We start from the raw sequence: 19,721 nt of genomic DNA, 5'->3' as shown, positions 1-19,721 counted from the left end.
TATACATTTCAGATAAATGATTAGCCAGTCTCTTTTTGAAAGTCTCCAGTGATGGAGCACCAGAGGTGGAAATTAGCTGGTTCGGAGCAGTTTGGGTGAACTGGTAGCACCGACGATCAGTTGGCCCCGCCCACCCATCTCCGCCCTAACCTGTCCTTTATTTCCTGCTTTCTAGCTCATCTCAATCATGCAGCACAGCTGATATCCCCTCTCGCTGTTCTACTTACTGTTGCTGACTTGGAAGGTAAGCAGCTAAGCTTCTAAATGCTCCATTTTCAGCGCTGCACGTAAGCTCCTTAGTCACATACTGTTGTGGCTCCAGTTCCCCCACCCCCCCGGGGCTTGGCCCCCTGCCAGAAAGTGACTCAGAGAGTGAGGGGGAAGGGCCGTCGGGGCTCCCCTCTGTCGGGCTGGCCTCTCTGGCTCAGCTCCAGGAGCCAGAGGCAGGCCAGGTGGAGGAGGTGATGAGGCCTCTGTCTCCTGTATCTCCTCCCGCCCAGGCAACGCTTCCAGACCCAGCTGTGGACAATCAGTCCTGGTTAGATCCCAGGTTTTGTAGACAAGAGAGGCGGGAACAACAAAAGAAGGGGTGTGGCAGGCCTAGAGAGTGCTGAGTCACGGAGCCACACCCCACAGGGTATAAAAGCAGGAGGGGCTGCTCTACTCCTTCGTGATGGACAAAACAAACTGACTGGAGAAAACTTGAGCTGAACTATTTGACTGAGCATTTGGCCTGGATTGCTGTTTGTTCCTGACTTCCTGGTTGCTCCGGTAACGAGCTTCTGTGACGCCAGCATCAGGGAAGATAAAGAAAACCTTGGCAGACGTTCGCTGGTCTGCTGCCAGAGCTGATAGCTGCTGTGGACTAAATTGCTGGCTAATTGAGTCAGTTCACGTGTCTGAGGTGGTGGGGGGAGACAGAACACATACGCACTTCCCGAACCGGTTGTTAAACCAGCAGCATCTCACCATTGTGGAGCACCCACAACTTCTGAAGGCAAGCTGTTCCACTGGTTAATTGTCCTCACTGTTAGGCAGTTTCTCCTTCATGCCAGGTTGCTTCCTTCCTTGATTAGATTCCAACTATTGTTTCTTGTCTTGCCTTCAGGTGCTTTGGAAAATAGTTTGACTCCTCATCTTTGTAGGAGCCCCTCCAATATTGGAACGCTGCTATCAAATATCAGGGTTCAAAGTGAGGTGTTCTCTCTTTCTAGTGGCCCATGCTCCAGAACCTGCTATTTCCATTCTCACTTAGCAAAATAGCCATTTGGACTGAGACTAAAGAGTAGATGTAACGTGTGCAAATATTCCTCTTTTAAAGAAAAATCTCTTTAGGGGAACTGATCCCTGTAAAAACAGGTATTTATGGAGCATAATTGTATGCTTACTCACTAGAAAGTAAGACCCGTCGTAGTCCGTAAGGCTTACTCTGGATATGCTGCCCTACAGCTTTAATGCTGTTCTTTTTTCTACTGACTCCTGGTTTTATCTCCTTCCAGGATAAAAATTCCATCTTTGATTCTACCCACCGACACAACATCGTGGATTAGTTTCCTTTATGTTAGGAGAAGGCAGAGGGCAGGTGAGGACAAGTTCTCTGTATTTCTAATGTTCAGGTTGTAGGTACAGCTAGTTAAGAGAGCCATAACTGATGCGGTCCTAGAAAGGGCCACAACAGAACAATAATTTAAGGGTCTGGAATGAAAATGGCAAATATTGTATTTTTCGGAGTATAAGACGCACCTTAGTTTTTGGGGAGGAAAATAAGAAAAAAGCTGATTGGCCAGAGGTGGATTGGCCTCCCGGAATACCCCCAATCAGCTGTTCCCAGAGGTGAATTTTAGCAACAGGTTTCTTGGTTGTGAGCTCTTGCTTTTTCTTTTTTCTTTTTGCTTTTTCTTTCTGCCTCTGAAACTCCATTTCAGAAAAAAAACTTTTTTTCTGCCTCTAAAAGCCTCCAAAACAGAACTTCAGGAAAAAAGCCTCTGAAGCTCTGTTTGGGAGCTTCTTTTCTGAAGCTCTGTTTGGGAGCTTCTTTTCTGAAGCTCTGTTTGGGGGCTTCTTTTCTGAAGCTCTGTTTGGGGGCTTCTTTTCTGAAGCTCTGTTTGGGGGCTTCTTTTCTGAAGCTCTGTTTGGAGGCTTCTTTTCTGAAGCTCTGTTTGGGGGCTTTTTGTCTGAAGCTTCTTTCAGCCTCTGAATCCTCCATTTGAGAAGCTGGGTGGGGCTAAATTCGGAGGAAAAGACACACCCAGATTTTCACTCTCTTTTTGAGGGAAAAAAGGTGCATCTTATACTTGCATGTATTCCTTCATTTACTGATTTCCAAGACAGGTAAATTGAAAGCAGTGGTATTTTTTTAAAAAATGATCTTTCTGAAATACAGTGGTACGCAACTGCTTTGAAACTCATCGAACTTTGTACTCAATGCATTTCAGTGTGAGAATTTCGTCCTGTTTGTTTGGTACTCAGTGCATAAGTAAGAACTTCAGAATACAGTAGAATAGAGGTGGAAGGAACCTCGGAGGTCTTCTTGTCCAGCCCCTTGCTCAAGCGGGAGACTCTATACCAGTGTTGGCGAACCTTTTTGACACTAGAAACTGGAAGAGCAAGTGGGCAAGTGCACGCTGGGAAGTTGATCTTCTGGCACTCATGCACTGTTGTGTCTCGTACGATCTCACCACAGCCGGGGCCTTCTTATCTGCTTCCGAACACGGAGGAATGTATGCCTCCCGGCCCCAGCCCTGGCTCCATGCCCAGACAGGCTGAAGAGGAGAAAATACCTCCAGCCCCCAGCTCTGGCTCTGTGCCCAGGCAAACGGAGCAACTAGACCCCTCCCCCTCCTCCACAGCATGTGAGCCTGAGGGAGATCAATTGACAACAGCTGCCGACTGGAGTGACCCTCGCGTCAGAAGACTTGATAGGCGGAGGCAACAGAAGGAAGGGAGGGGCAGGCCTGGATAAGTGCTGAGTCATGGAGCCACACCCCATGGCCTATATAAAGGATCTGCTTTCTGGCATTCTCTGAGTCAGGCAAAGTCTAAACATATCTTGCTGAAGTCACTCTCTGGTCTCCTGCCTGCCTTGAGGACTTTGCTAGGACTTTGGCAGAGCTGCAGAGGCACGCCTGATTCGGATTTCCCTGACCCGGCCGTCAGCGGAGAAGTGGGACACGACATGCACACACAAAGACCACCTGACTGGTGTGCATGCATGTGCCAGAAACTGGAAGAGCAGCCACCCGGTGTGCATGTATGAGCCAGAAAGATGATTTTCTGGTTTTGTCGTGTCCCACTCCAACTCCGATGAACGAGTCAAGGAAGTCCGTAACAGACTTGGCAACAAAGCCTCTGCAGCTTGCCAAGTTCCTTCGAGTTTTATCAGGGCAGGCAGGAGTCCAAGTTGTGACTTCAGTGATAGAGTCCGATATCAGCAAACTAGATAAGACTTTGCTTGACTCAAGGTTGGAATGCCAAAAGCAGGTCCTTTATATAGGCTGTGGGGTGTGGCTCCATGACTCAGCATTTATCCAGGCCTGCCCCACTCCTCCTTCTGCTGGCGTCACCTCTCAGATCTCCGGAAGTGAGGTCCTCCTACTCTGAATTGTCTTCAGCTGGATCTGCTGTCAGTAATTCCAGCACTTGGCTGGCTTCCTCTGACGGCTGAGCCAAAGGAACACACGCCGTATGAGTGAGGTTTATCGGGCTTGTTCATTCACTCCTGGTATCCTCTCTGGGCATGGGGCCAGGGCTGGGGGCTGGAGGCATGACAGGCCATTCATCTTCATTATCAGACTCGGAGTCTGATAACAGGCCCGGTTGGAGACGGGAGGGGCCCGGCTGAGGAGAGGAGGGAGGACGAGTCACAACAAGTTTCCGGGGTGCACATGCGCTCCAGCCAGCTGATCTTCGTGCATGTATGCATACCAGAAACTGGAAGATCAGGTAGCCAGTGCACATGTGCATACTGGAAACTGGAGGATCATCTTCCCGGTACATGCATGCACACCTGGTGGCTACTCTTTTGATTTCTGGCTCTCCCACATGCTTGAAGACCAGCTGGCCGGCATGCAATGGCTGATGGCTGGTGTGGCCGGAGAGATGGCTTTGCGTGCCACTTCCGGCACACGTGCTATAAGTTTATTTATTTATTTATTTATTATTTAAATTTGTATACCGCCCTTCTCCCGAAGGACTCAGGGCGGTTCACAGCCAAGTAAAAATACAATACTATAAATACAAATTAAAATACAGTTAAAAAACTTATTAAAATTGGCCAGAATTAAAATTTAGAACTAAAACCCATTAAAACCCATTAAAACCCTAACCCAGTCCAGCGTAGATGAATAAGTAGGTTTTAAGCTCGCGGCGAAAGGTTCGGAGGTCCGGAAGTTGACGAAGTCCTGGGGAGTTCGCTCCAGAGGGCGGAGCCCCACAGAGAAGGCCCTTCCCTGGTGTCGCCAGACGACACTGTCGCGCCGATGGCACCCTGAGGAGCCCTCTGTGAGAGCGCACGGGTCGGTGAGAGGTATTCGGTAGCAGCAGGCGGTCCCGTAAGTATCCCGGCCCTATGCCATGGAGCGCTTTAAAGACATTCACCAACACCTTGAAGCGCACCCGGAAGGCCACAGGTAGCCAGTGCAGCCGGCGCAGGATAGGTGTCACTCGGGAGCCACGAGGGGCTCCCTCTATCACCCGCGCAGCTGCATTCTGGACTAACTGTAGCCTCCGGATGCCCCTCAAGGGGAGCCCCATGTAGAGAGCATTGCAGTAGTCCAGACGAGACGTCACAAGGGCGTGAGTGACTGTGCACAAGGCATCCCGGTCTAGAAAGGGGCGCAACTGGCGCACCAGGCGGACCTGGTGGAAAGCTCTCCTGGAGACGGCCGTCAAATGGTCTTCAAAAGACAGCCGTTCATCCAGGAGAACGCCCAAATTGCGCACCCTCTCCATCGGGGCCAATGACTCGCTCCCGACAGTCAGCCGCGGACTCAGCTGACTGTACCGGGATGCCGGCATCCACAGCCACTCCGTCTTGGAGGGATTGAGCTTGAGCCTGTTCCTCCCCATCCAGACCCGTACGGCTTCCAAACACCGGGACAGCACTTCGATGGCTTCATTGGGGTGGCCCGGTGTGGAAAAGTACAGCTGGGTGTCATCAGCGTACAGCTGGTACCTCACACCGAAGCCACTGATGATCTCACCCAGCGGCTTCATATAGATGTTGAACAGAAGGGGCGAGAGAATCGACCCCTGCGGCACCCCACAAGTGAGGCGCCGCGGGGTCGACCTCTGCCCCCCCGTCAACACCGTCTGCGACCGGTCGGAGAGATAGGAGGAGAACCACCGATAAACGGTGCCTCCCACTCCCAATCCCCCCAACCGGCGCAGCAGGATACCATGGTCGATGGTATCGAAAGCCGCTGAGAGGTCTAATAGGACCAGGGCAGAGGAATAACCCCTATCCCTGGCCCTCCAGAGATCATCCACCAACGCGACCAAAGCCGTCTCAGTGCTGTAACCGGGCCCTAAGCTGTACTGGATGTGTTCCAGATAGACAGTTCCCTCCAGGTGCAGGGGGAACTGATATGCCACCATACTCTCTACAACCTTCGCCGCGAAGCGAAGGTTGGAGACTGGACGATAATTACCTAAAACAGCCGGGTCCAGGGAAGGCTTCTTGAGGAGGGGCCTCACCACCGCCTCTTTCAAGGCGGCCGGAAAGACTCCCTCCAACAAGGAAGCACTCGTAAGCCAGCCTCGTGTCACCTCCTGAGTGGCCAGCACCAGCCAGGAGGGGCACGGGTCCAGTAAACATGTGGTGGCATTCAATCTACCCAGCAACCTGTCCATGTCCTCGGGAGTCACAGGGTCAAACTCATCCCACACAACATCACCAAGACCGCCCTCAGACGCCCCGTCCGAACCGCCACAATCTTGGTCCAGACCGTCCTTCAGCTGAACGATTTTATCGTATAGATAACCGTTAAACTCCTCAGCACGCCCCTGCACGGGTCATCCCGCTCCCCTGGTGAAGGAGGGAGCGCGTCACCCGAAACAGGGCAGCTGGGCGGTTATCTGCCGACGCAATGAGGGAGGAGGCGAGCAACGCCTCGCTTCCTCAGTGCCACTAGGTAGGTCCTAGTATAGGATCTAACTAGTGTCCGATCAGCCTCTGAACGGCTGGACCTCCAGGAACTCTCTAGGCGTCTTCTCCGGCGTTTCATCCCCTCAGCTCCTCGGAGAACCAAGGAGCCGGTTGGGATCTACGCCGGGTCAGAGGTCGCAAAGGCACGACACGGTCTAAAGCCCCAGCCGCAGCCCGCTCCCAGGCTGCAGCTAGTTCCTCTGCCGTGCCGTGAGCCAGACCCTCAGGAAATGGCTCAAGCTCCGTCCGGAACCTCTCTGGGTCCATCAGGCGCCTGGGACGGTACCAACGTAATGGTTCCGTCTCCCTGCGGTGTTGGGTAGCGGTCAGAAAGTCCAGGCGAAGGAGAGAGTGATCTGACCATGACAAAGGTTCAATGACTATTTCCTTTAAGTCCAGATCTCTCAACCACTGACCAGAGACAAAAATCAGGTCCAGTGTGCCACCCCCGATGTGAGTGGGGCCATCCACTACTTGAGTCAGGTCCAAGGCCGTCATGGAAGCCAAGAACTCCTGAGCTACCGTCGATGACGAGCCGGCAGATGGCAGGTTAAAGTCCCCCATGACTAAAAGTCTGGGGGTCTCCACCGCCACCCCGGCAAGCACCTCTAGGAGCTCGGGCAGGGCAGCTGTCACGCAGCAAGGAGCCAGGTACGCCACCAGCAAGCCCATCTGACATCTATGACCCCACCTCACAAAGAGGGATTCACACCGGCTATCTGAGGTACAGTGGTCTCCTCGGCTCTAGACTCTCTTTGATCACAACCGCCACCCTCCACCCCTACCCTGGGCCTCGGCTGATGGAATGCACGGAAACCCGTGGGCACATCTCAACCAGGGCACACCCCTTCATTGCCCAACCAGGTCTCCGTAACGCCTATAATATCCGCTGCACCCCTGAATTAGATCATGTATTAGGGGGGCCTTATTGGCCACGGACCGTGCGTTGCATAACATTAGACGAAGGCCCAGGCTCTGAGGGTCCTGACCATCCGGGGAACGGGTAAAGTTAGGGGGATCGGGGCACGCGATCGCCTGCATACATCGAACGCGTGGCCCCTATGTCGACACGATCCCCTTCCGCCATATCTGCCCCTCCCACTTACCGTGCCAATAGACTCACCTCACACAAAGGAACACCTCCCCCATAACCTCCGAACCCATTTGATAATCGCCACGAGCATGCGCTGGAACTGGTTTCCTCCCAACGGGCTACCCCCATCACCCGCCCTACCCCTCCCACCCCTTAAAAATGCCCTGTCTAAAAACCCCCAAAGGCTCTTTCTTCTCGCATGCCACCTCTGTGGGTCCCAAGACCCGTCATTGAGGCCGGCCCTTGGTAGCGATATGGGCCATTCCTGCGAGGCGGGGGCACCTCGCAGGCGCAAGAGTTCACGTGCAGTGTAGCGCATAGGAAAGTGCGAATCGGCGAGGGATGCTAAGATGGTAAAATCCCAAAGTAATAGAAATGGTGAATCTTCCAGCGGGAGTCCAGTTGGTCAAAGGACAAATGGAGCAGGAACCGGATAGCGATGACAAAACAGGAACAGACAGGCCGACAGTCTCCATAGCGTGCCTATGGGGAGCAGTTCTACAATAGGTCTTAATCAGGTAGACGTGGCTAGCGGTCTGCCCAAGTCCCTAGACCAGTCCGAGCTAGTCCAATCCAGTCCAATCCACTCCATCCCGCAGATGGACATGCATGACCGCCCAGTTTAGATGACCCATGGTCCGGGATAGGGGGGGGGCGGAAATAAAATGGAGTAAGCCAGGCCATAAGGCCACAGAGGAAAATACGATGGAGCAAGCCAGGCCACCAAGGGCCATTCGATGACACGCGATGAAAAGATGTGACAAAACAGGCCAAAAGAGGGGACAAACCTCAGCCACAGTTCCGGCCTCCTCTCCCACCGAGGCCTTACCACACCCATCCTCGGTGGGGCTGCCAAATACAGGGCGCCGTTGGACAGGCGCCTCGCAGTCCATACAGCCTCGCCGGGCGCAACCAGCGCCGATGGAACTGGCGCCGATGGAACTGGCGCCGAGGGAGCCGGCAGGCCCACCGACAGGCAAAAACGGGCCGGGATTTGCGCCAGCTGAAACCAGGCCGAATCCACACCCCGAAGCCGTCGGAGCCGTCGGAGCCAGGTCAAGACCACCGACGATCTCACGCCACTGGAATTTGGCCAAGATCGCCAGGGTCGCCGCTGGGCAGGGCTCTGCTGGGCAGGGCTCGCCGCTGGGCCGCTGGGCAGGGCTCCGCTGGGCAGGGCTCCGCTCCGCCAGGCAGGGCTCCGCTGGACAAGGCAGGACAAGGCAGGGCCGCTCCGCTCCGCTGGGCAGGGCTCCGTTCCGCTCCGCTCCGCTCCGCTGGGCAAGGCAGGGCCCGAGCCGAGGCCGAGGCCGAAGCCCACAATGAACAGCAGGCCTCCCTCGCCTCCATCGCGTCCTCGCTTCCTCCAAAATGGCCGCCCCCTTCCGGACCGCCACTCCGTCCCTCGGCCCGTTCTCGGCTGTCGCATGTCCGAGAGGCCACAAACCTCTCCAGCGGCAGCCAGACAGATCGAACCACACGCCGAGGGACCGGAGAAGCCTGGTGAGTTAGCCTGAAGTCTCCATTTCAGGGAAAGCCGCCACCGCCGATTCGGGCTCCTCTAAGCAGCTACCATTCTCGCGCATGCGCAGAGCCAAAAATTCTTCTTATTCACCATCATGGTTCACCATCATGGCCCTATACCATTTCAGACAAGTGGCTGTCCAGTCTCTTCTTGGAAATCTCCAGTGATGGAGCACCCACAACTTCTGGTGGCAAGTTGTTCCATTGATTAATCAGCAGAATAACAGAGTTGGAAGTGACCTTGGAGATTTTTTTTAAAAAAAATATTTATTTATTTATTTATTTGTTGAGTACGTATTAGGTAATATATATAAGCCTGAATTAAATACATAAAATGAATACAATTAAAGGGAACATTAGGGCAGGGATGGTGGGCACGCTGGTGCTCTTATGCACTCCCCTTACAGACCTCTTAGGAATGGGGTGAGGTCAATAGTAGATAGCTTTTGGTTAAAGCTTTGGGGATTTTGGGAAGAGACCACAGAGTCAGGTAGTGCATTCCAGGCATTAACAACTCTGTTACTGAAATCATATTTTCTGCAATCACGATTGGAGCGGTTCACATTAAGTTTGTATCTATTGTGTGCTCGTGTATTGTTGTGATTGAAACTGAAGTAGTCATTGACAGGTAGGTCATCGTAGCAGATGATTTTATGAGCTATGCTTAGGTCAGACCGAAAGCATAAAAGAAAATATACCTTCATGAAGGTACAACACTTACAACACTTAAAGATAGTCATAGGGTACAAATTTAACACTTAATGATACAACACTTAATGATAGTCATAGGCTACAATTAAGCAATCAGGAAACATTCAATATCAGTATAAATTGTAAGGATACCAGCAACAAAGCTACAGTCATACAGTCATAAGTGGAAGGAGATGGGGGATGGGAACTATGAGAAGATTAATAGTAGTACAGATTTAGTAAATATCATTCTGGACCAATCTCTTCTTAAACACCTCCTGTGTGGAGCACCCACAACTTCTGAAGGCAAGCTAGTCCTTTCATTTATTGTTCTCACCATTAGGAAATGCCTCTTGATTTCTAGACTGGACCTCCCTTGAATGATCTTCTACCTGTTACACTTGTCCTCCTTCAGAGAATAAACTTGCTCTTGTTATGACCCGGGGCGAGACACAAAGGCAACACAGCCAGAGAACCGATATGAGTCCCTTTTATTATCACCAACTGTGCCCCCAATGTCCCTTTCCACTCTCCGGCCTGGAGAGAGTTCTTCCACCAACCTGTCATAGTCTTTGGCTGGCAATACTTCAGTCCCAAACGTTGTAAGCAGAAAACTTCTTTTTTTTTTTTTTTGTTTTTTTGTTTTAAAAAGTTTTATTTTGACATTCTTATCCAATAACATATCCAATAACATATTTAATGTACCCTCATATACAATTAATCGGATCTGCCTGGTCACCACCCCCTTCCTTTTCCTTTTACTCTCCTTCTTTTCCTTCTTCTACTTTCCATAACCATCCTCCCCCTCTCTTATCTACATCCTCTCCTCTTTCCTCCCTATTCCTTTCTTCTCCTCTTCCCCTCTTCCTTCCTTCCTCCTCCTCCTCTTCTCTTTCCTCCTTCTCTTCTACTCCTTCTTTCCCTTCATTCTAAAGTAGTAACCAGGCAGGTCCGATCTTACATTAATTATACATCTTCAATCATCTTTGTACATTAACTATCAATCCATTTTCTACCCTCCCTCCCTTCCCTTCCTCCCCACCCCCAGGACTTCCGAGAACCGAGTACAGGGTATAAAACTAACAACAAAAATTAAAATCTAGCACAAATCATAATCCATAGTCGTTCCTTAAAACCTCCTCCTTCCAAAGACAAAGAAGATACTTTTCTTCCACTCCATTATATATCAGACCATTCCACTCCTAGAATTCTCCAAAGTTTCCAATTGAGTTAGTGTTTATTCTTGAATAAAGTACGTAGTTTTAATATCCAACCTTCATCAATCAATATCAAAACAACGTTCCATCTTCCAATATTCACCAAGGTTTCTTCTAAAATGTCTTTCTTCCTTAGCAATCTCTCAAAATAGTTCATATTTCCGACTTAATTTCTTTAATTTTTCTGTCCAACCTTCAGGGTAAGCAATAGTCCATCTTTTCACATCTTTAACATTTATATATACAACAAATAATATTACAAATATCCAAAGTGTCAATTGTAATAATTAAAATCTTCACTTTACCTTACTTATGTCAAATAACATTGTTAAAATTACACCTATATCATCCACAATATATCTATTATAACAATTACATTCTAATTAACATTACATCCATCTCTTAAATATAATATTTAATCCAAGTTCCTAAATTTTACTATCTATCCTCCAAAATTAAACAATATTCCATCTTCCTATTCCTTTATACCTTTAATATATCATATAGTACCCCTAAAATTACACATTTATATCCACAATAAGTCATTTACAAAAATTAACCATAATCATATTTAATAAAGTTAAACATTCTCCCTCCCCTTCTTCTATCTTACACATTTTCAACCATCTATTCACCATTCAACTTAACATCTGTTAACAAAGAATTCCCAATCTTTAATACATTAGTATAAAAATCTCGTGCTTTACAAATTGTATTGAGAAAATACTTTCTTCCTTTATAATTCAGTGTTAAACCTGCTGGAACCTCCCATCTAAAATATATCTGATGTTTCTTAAGCTCATCCACCAGGAAGGCAAATTCTTTTCTCTTTCTTAACATTTTAGGAGGAATTTCCTTCATCATTATTATATCTTGTCCTAATATTTGAAATTTATTTTTATAAAATGCTTGCAAAATTCCATACCTAATCCTCTTATTTGTAAAATAAATAACCACATCTCTCGGTAAACACTTCTGCCTTGCCCACCAGGAATTAACACGATAAATTTTTCAATATTAACTTCAAAATCTTCTGGTTCCATTCCTCTATCTGGGCAAAGGCCTGAATAAAAATCTCTTTCAAATTTTCCTCTTTAAATTCTCTTAAACCCTTACCCTTATAGCATATTCCATTAATTTATATTGTAATATAACCCTTTCTTCCTCTGCCTTATCAGCCTTAACCTGAATATCATCTATTTTATTTTCTAAATTCAAATTAATTTGAACTTCATCTATTTTCCTTTGCAAATCTAAATTAATTTGGTTAAATTCATTCAGTCTTTCTTCTGTCTGTGTACTAGATAACAATAATGGAGTAATTGATTCCTTTAATTTTTCATCTCCTTACTCTGCTCTTCCACCAAATCTTTAAAATCCAGTATTTCTCTCCATTTCATTAAATTTTGATCTATTTCTGAAAGATGAGCCCATAAGCTCCTGTAAAAATTCCTTAGACTGTCTTTAATATCTTCTTTCAATTTCCGTACCTGAAGTGAAGATATTTCCAATAATTTAGAAGTGGTTAAATCTCTTTGCTTAAAAGCCATTTTTAAACTAAGTAATATCAAGAAGAAGAAGAAGAAAAAAAAAAAAGGGGGGGGGGAGGGAATAAAAAGAAAAAAAAAACCCAATAAATTTTTCTTCTTAAACACTGTAAAAAAAAAGATAATAAAAAAAGAAATAGATTTTTTTTTTAAAAAAAAGAATTCCATTTAGAAAAAAAAAAAATCTTGTTATTTTCTTCTTAGAGGTTCCACACCAGCAATTGTAATCAGCATTTCCTTAGCTTTCACTTTCAAAAAACAAAACGCCATCTTTCTTCATCTCCACTCTTCAAATAACTTCTCTGTCAGGGAGTTAAAATCATCTTACAAGCAAATGCCAGCCTTCCTGCTTTCGATTCTTCCGTGTTAAAAATTTATCATTAATCCTCTTCAGTCACGGAGATGGACGCTGCGTTTTGCTCTGCTTTTGCAGAGGCGTTCTGGACTCTGGAGCTTTTTTTGAACTATCGAAGGAGCGTTTCCCATCAAACCACCAGAAATCATTCTGGGGCTTTTCTTGGGGGCTCAAACTTCAGTTCAAATGCTCATCTCCCCCTCTTTGCCCGAGGCAGAGATTTACGAGCTGTTGACAGAAGATTAGCACTGTCTAAACAGCTCTCACAGAATCACAAAGAACGGGCGGACTGAAATTGCCGCCATTAACACAGCGGAGCCAAACCGGAAGTCCGTAAGCAGAAAACTTCTGTCGTGTCCCACTCCTCCGCTGACGGCCGGGTCAGGGAAATCCGAATCAGGCTTGCCTCTGCAGCTCTGCCCAAAGTCCTAGCAAAGTCCTCAGAGCAGGCAGGAGACCAGTAAGTGACTTCAGCAAGATAAGTTCGACTTTGCCTGACTCAGAGACTGCCAGAAAGCAGATCCTTTATATAGGCCATGGGGTGTGGCTCCATGACTCAGCACTCATTAAGGCCTGCCCCCCCCTTCCTTCTGTTGCCTCCGCCTATCCAATCTTCTGATGCGAGGGTCACTCCAATCAGCAGTTGGTAATATACCCTCCTCAGGCTCACATGCTGTGGAGGAGGGGGAGGGGTCTAGCTGCTCCGTTTGCCTGGGCATGGAGTCAGGGCTGGGGCCGGGAGGTGCTCCTTCTTGTGCAGTTTGTCTGGGCATGGAGCCAGGACTGGGGCCGGGAGGCATACATTCCTCTGTGTTCGGGAGCAGATAAGAAGGCCCCGGCTGCTCTGAGGGCGGGCAAGACACAACAACTTCCAACTAAAAATTTAAAGGCAGGACCAGGGCATTCATCTGGCAGGGCAAGCAAAATAAGGAATTCCAGAAGTAAAGTAGCACGGCAGTAAATCAAACCAGTTGGGAGGATGCCAGGATTCAAATAAACACCAGATGAACTCAGTGTTTGTTCCCTACAACCACCCCTCCCATTTGCCTCTCCTTTTAAACTCCAGCAGCACCTGTGCCTTGTAAAGAGGATTGGGTCCCTTTCTTCCCTCATAAGCCACGCAACCTACGTTGCTCTCTTCTCCGTTCCTCCCTGCGCTGCCTAGGATGAGGAGGGGGTGGGCCTTGGTCTTCATCTGAACCCCCTCTCTCTTGTTCTGCCTCTCCACTGCTCTGCCCAGCCTGACTTTGCCTTTCCCCACTTTCTTCCACAGCCAATGTATCCTCTGTCTCACTCTTTGTCAGCCATTCCTCTTCCCCTTCGGATTCAGACTCGACAGGGGCATGACAGCTCCCTCCTGGAACATCAACCGAGTCCTAGAGCCTCTGCAAAAAAGTTCATCCACCCAGGGGAAAATGTGAACTACTTTTTTCAAGGAGCTGCTTGAAATGTCCTCCACATTTTATGAGAAAGTTCTTGCACTGAATAACAGAATAACGGAATTGGAGAGGACCTTAGAGGTCTTCTAATCCAAGCAGGAGACCCTATACCATTTCTTTTGTGACTCGTCCTCCCTCCTCTCCTCAGCCGGGCCCCTTCCATCTCCAACCGGGCCTGTTATCAGACTCCGAGTCTGATAATGAAGATGAATGGCCTGTCATGCCTCCAGCCCCCAGCCTTGGCCCCATGCCCAGAGAGGATACCAGGAGTGAACGAACAAGCCCGATAAACCTCACTCATATGGCGTGTGTTCCTTTGGCGCAGCCGTCAGAGGAAGCCAGCCAAGTGCTGGAATTACTGACAGCAGATCCAGCTGAAGACAATTCAAAGTAGGAGAACCCTCGCTTCCGGAGATCTGAGAGGCGACACCAGTAGAAGGAAGGGTGGGGCAGGCCTGGATAAATGCTGAATCATGGAGCCACACCTCACAGCCTATATAAAGGACCTGCTTTTGGCATTCCAACCTTGAGTCAAGCAAAGTCTTATCGAGTTTGCTGATACCGGACCCTATCGCTGAAGTCACAACTTGGACTCCTGCCTGCCCTGATAAACCTCGAAAGGACTTGGCAAGCTGCAGAGGCTTCGTTGCCAAGTTTGCCATGGACTTCCTTGACTCATTCGTTGGAGTGGGGGGTGGGACACGACAATTTCAGACAAACAGTTGTCCAGACTCTACTTTAAAAACCTCCAGCAGTGGAGCACCGACAGCTTCTGGAAGCCAGTCGTCCCACTGATTAATTGTTCTCCTATCAGGAAATTCCTCCTTAGTTCTAGGTTGCTTCTCTCTTTAATTACTTTCCACCTATTGCTTTTTTTCCTGCCTTCAGTTCAGTGGCGGTATTCAGCTGGTTCTATCCGGTTTGAGGGAACCGGTAGCGGCGGCTGCAGGTGGCTCGGCCCACCCGCCCGAAAGTATTCACGTCTCATTTATCCACGTACAGGACACTCTGTGAATGCATGGAAGGCACTGTGCATGCACAGAGGTGGCACGTGTGAGTGAAGCAAGCGCACACACACACACACATTTGCAAACTGGTAGCAAAAAGCAGGGGAGAAATGTTCCCAGTTCAGACCGGATCGCCCGATCCCATAGCAATGGCGGTGGGTGGTTCGGAAAACCGGTAGCAAAAATCCCTGCCCCTCCCCCCCCACATGCTCAGCTGACCCACGCGATCATCAGAGTTTTTTTTTTACTTTTAAAAGCATTTTTTCTTCAGCTGAAAAATTGCTTTTAAAAGCAAAAAAAAAAGTCTCTGATGATCGTGCAGCTCAATTGGGATCGTCAGAGCCTTTTCTTTTCTTTTTTTTTAAAAAAGTTTTTATTTTATTTTTCACAACAAAGAAAAAACTCATCAAACAGTTACAATGTGCTGGAGGGATGTTTACATATCTTCTTGTGCAATCACAAAATAAACATCTCTTTCATACATATATCTTATCTTTTCTAACATATCTTTCCTTCTAGCCAATGATAAAATGAATCCCCTATTTTATAATATTGCTTATCTTCTTGTTCTCTAATTTCGAATGTCAATTTACTCATCTCTGCACATTCCATCGTCTTCCTAATTATTTTGTCTTGCAAGTCAGAGCCTTTTCAAGGCATTTTTTTCTACAAGCTCTTTGGCCAAAGAGGCTGGGGAAAAAAATGCTTTTTAAAGGGTTCTGGCGATCAGGCAACTCAGCTGGGATCGTCAGCGCCCTTTAAAAGCATCTTTTTTTACAACCTCTTCGGCCGAAGAGGTTGTAGAAAAAATGCTTTTAAAAGTAAAAAAAAAAAAAGTTGACCACCCCCACCCAGTCACATTACACCCCCCCACCAAGCCACGCCCACAGAACCAGTGTTTCTAGGACAATATTAATATAATATAATATAACAACAGAGTTGGAAGGGACCTTGGAGGCCTTCTAGTCCAACCCCCTGCCCAGGCAGGAATCCCTACACCATCTCAGTCAGATGGTTATCCAACATTTTCTTAAAAATTTCCAGTGTTGGAGCATTTATAACTTCTGCAGGCAAGTCGTTCCACTTATTTATTGTTCTCACTGTCAGGAAATTTCTCCTTAGTTCTAAGTTGCTTCTTTCCTTGATCAGTTTCCACCCATTGCTTCTTGTTCTACCCTCAGGTGCTTTGGAGAATAGTTTGACTCCCTCTTCTTTGTGGCAACCCCTGAGATATTGGAAGACTGCTATCATGTCTCCCCTAGTCCTTCTTTTCATTAAACTAGACATACCCAGTTCCTGCAACCGTTCTTCATATGTTTTAGCCTCCAGTCCCCTAATCATCTTTGTTGCTCTTCTCTGCACCCTTTCTAGATTCTAGAGTATTAAAAAGGAGACGGTTGTCCGTTTTTAATGAGTTGGTGACTATGGTCCCTTTGGCTCAGTATCTCCAAAAAGACACCGGTCATTTCTTATTCCACTTCCTGGGAAAGCTATACAACATTCATGCCACTGTCACAAAGATTCATGCGTGCTCATTTCCACTCTCCAAAGCTTTGTAGTCATAAAATATTCATCTGTATCAACAGATGGGGAGGCTTAGAACGATTGCCCTAGTGATAGCTCTGACGCCCCAAAGTGAGAAATGGGAAAAGGAGGTTCTGAAGTCCAGATTTCTTCACAACAGGTGGAGAGCACAAAGCTCAGGCCCAGTGGGTTTTTAATTTTATCTGTGTAGACCAGTGGTAGTCAACCTGGTCCCTACCGCCCACAAGTGGGCGTTCCAGCTTTTATGGTGGGCGGTAAGGGTTTTGTTCGATACTGAAGCACTTTCTTTTTTTAAAAAATTTAATTGACTTTTTTAAAAAAAATCATAGCATTATTTAAAAACATTTTCATTAGGTTTTCATAAAATTCCCCGTGACAATTTCAATTTCTGAAAATATACTATTTGTATCGCCCGCGCATAAGTTTAGTTCATGTTACGTAAGTGAAACTAAATGGCGCTATAGTGTGACAGCAAACGAAAGAGCCTCGTCCCAGAATAGCTCGCGCATCTCCCTCCACACCACCCAGCTGTAACAGACATGCAGAGCTGATAGCCGGCGCCCCACCCCCAACCCAATCCACAATGCCCAAGAGGCATGCGCAGACGATGATACACGGCGCATTACTGTGGAACCGGTGGGCGGTTAGAAAATTTTAGTACTAACAGAGATACAAAAGTGGGTGGTGGGTATAAAAAGGTTGACTACCCCTGGTGTAAAACAACTTCAATTTGTTGAGGACGTTGAATGTAGAATAACAAAGTTGGAAGGAACCTTGCAGATTTTAGAATAGAATAGAATAGAATAGAATAGAATAGAATAGAATAGAATAGAATAGAATAGAATAGAATAGAATAGAATAGAAAATATGGAGTGGAACAGAACAGAACAGAACAGAACAGAACAGAACAGAACAGAACAGAACAGAATAGAATAGAATAGAAAATGTGGAATGGAATGGAATGGAATGGAATGGAACGGAATGGAACGGAACAGAACAGAACAGAACGGAACGGAACAGAACAGAACAGAACAGAATAGAATAGAATAGAAAATATGGAATGGAACGGAACAGAACAGAACAGAACAGAACAGAACAGATAATATGGAATGGAATGGAACGGAACGGAACGGAACGGAACGGAACAGAACAGAACAGAACAGAATAGAAAATAGGTAATGGAATGGAATAGAATGGGCACATGCACCCCAGCTGTTGTTTGGGCCTCCGGTGCGCATGCGTGCAATTCAGGAGACCCAGCTGGTCTTTGGAGCTCTCCTGCGCATGTGCACGTGTTTGCACATGCGAGTGAGTATTTGCACACAGCACACACAGGCGTAGATGGCATTCATGTGCGTTCATTGCACGCACAAAAATGATGCACATGCGCAGATGGTGCGACTGCACACGTAGCACACCGTGGGAGCCACGCAAAACCCGCGCACGTGCGCAGATGTTGCCATTGTGCATGCAGCGCATGGGGATGCACGTGAAAGCTGTGCGCCTGCGCAGATGGTGCGGCTGCGTGCACGGCGCATGGGGAGGAACCACGCGCTACCGCGGATAGAACACACACGCACGGTGCACAAAGCGCGTACCTGTTTGGCCCTCGATGTGTAAAAGGTTCGGTACCACTGTTCTAGTCCAACCCCCTGCTTGAGCAGCAGAGCCTTGTCCCACTTCGAGCAAATGGTTGTCCGGTCTGTTTTTGGTTTTTTTTGGGTTTTTTTTTTATAAAAAAGTTTTATTTTTACATTCATATCCAACAACTCATCCAATGTACAGTCATATACAATTAGTTGGGCTTGCCCGGTCACCACCCCCTCCTTTTAACACTCTTCCCTCTTCTACCTTCTTCTACTTTCCAGACCTTCCTCCCCTTCTCTTACCTACATCCTCTCCTCTCTCCACCCTCCACCTTCCTTCTCCCTCTTCTACCCCTCTTCCTTCCTCTTCTCCCTCTTCTACCCCTCTTCTCCTCTTTCCTACCTTCTACTCTCTCCTCTTTTCTCCCTCCCCACCATTCTAAAATGGTAGCTGGGCAGACCCGACCCTACATTAATTATATTTATACATCTTCAATAATCCCTGTACATTAACCATCACTCCATCCTCTACCCTCAAACCCCCCCCAGTTCCCCTCCCCCTTACCCCCCACCCCCACCCCCTACTTCCCAGAACAAAATATTTTAGAATGGAAAATGTGGATTGATTATATTCAAAATAAGTATCAGATAAAAAAATATCGAATAGCATATGAGTACATTTAGGAAATATTTTGTATTAGATATGTTTTTGAAGGAGAGGGGAATTGAGAGTGTGATTATGTGTGGAGTGACTAGAGATTATAATTTAAGATTTATTTTGGATTATGATTGTTAGTTTTGATACCCTGCATTTTGTTCCGGTCTGTTTTTGAAAGCCTCCAGTGATGAAGCACTTACAACTTCTGAAGGCAAGCTATTCCATTAATTGATGGCTCTCACTATTAGAAAGTTTCTCCTTAGTTTGAGGTTGCTTCTATCAGAGTTGGCTACACTTGGAACATTCCGAGATGGAGCTCCTAATCAATAACTGGATTATTTTTTTCTTTGAAGATTGGCTCCAGGCTCATCACTTAATGAGGGCATCCTTTGGAACCCTGACAGCAAGCCAACCCTGACCCTACGTAATTTACAGCTCAGAACTGACCCTGTTTTCCCTCTCCCACCCACCAGGGGGTGTATCATCAATCACATTCGCCAACGTTGAAACCCTGCCGATAGGGGCCACATGTCTTCTTGACCCCATCAGGTGGAATTCCTTAATAGATGGAGTCCGCAGCAGTCTCCTTTCCCTGAAGAGGGAATGTAGATTGTAGAATGTACTCTGGTAAAGATCTGGCTTTCACACAGAGCTACATTTTTGGCTGTAGAAATCTTCACGGCAGTTAGAGGGCAGCAAGGAGTGGAGACTGCTACCTCCTGGTCCATTCACTGATCAGACGTCTGATTGATGGGTGAGTAATGATTCTGGAGGAATTATGTGGATGTACTTGAGAGCTTTCTCCAGCTGAACGTGTCTCTGTTGTGTCCCAAAATCCCTTTCTTGGACCTCAGCACCACATTTTATCTAGGTATGGATGTTTCTCCTCGAAATCTGGAGAATCTTGGATAATCC

Source organism: Ahaetulla prasina, chromosome 2 (genome assembly GCF_028640845.1).
Source record: "Ahaetulla prasina isolate Xishuangbanna chromosome 2, ASM2864084v1, whole genome shotgun sequence".
Classification (NCBI taxonomy): domain Eukaryota; kingdom Metazoa; phylum Chordata; class Lepidosauria; order Squamata; family Colubridae; genus Ahaetulla; species Ahaetulla prasina.
The sequence above is the reverse complement of the archived record's forward strand: the minus strand, read 5'-3'. Positions refer to the sequence as shown.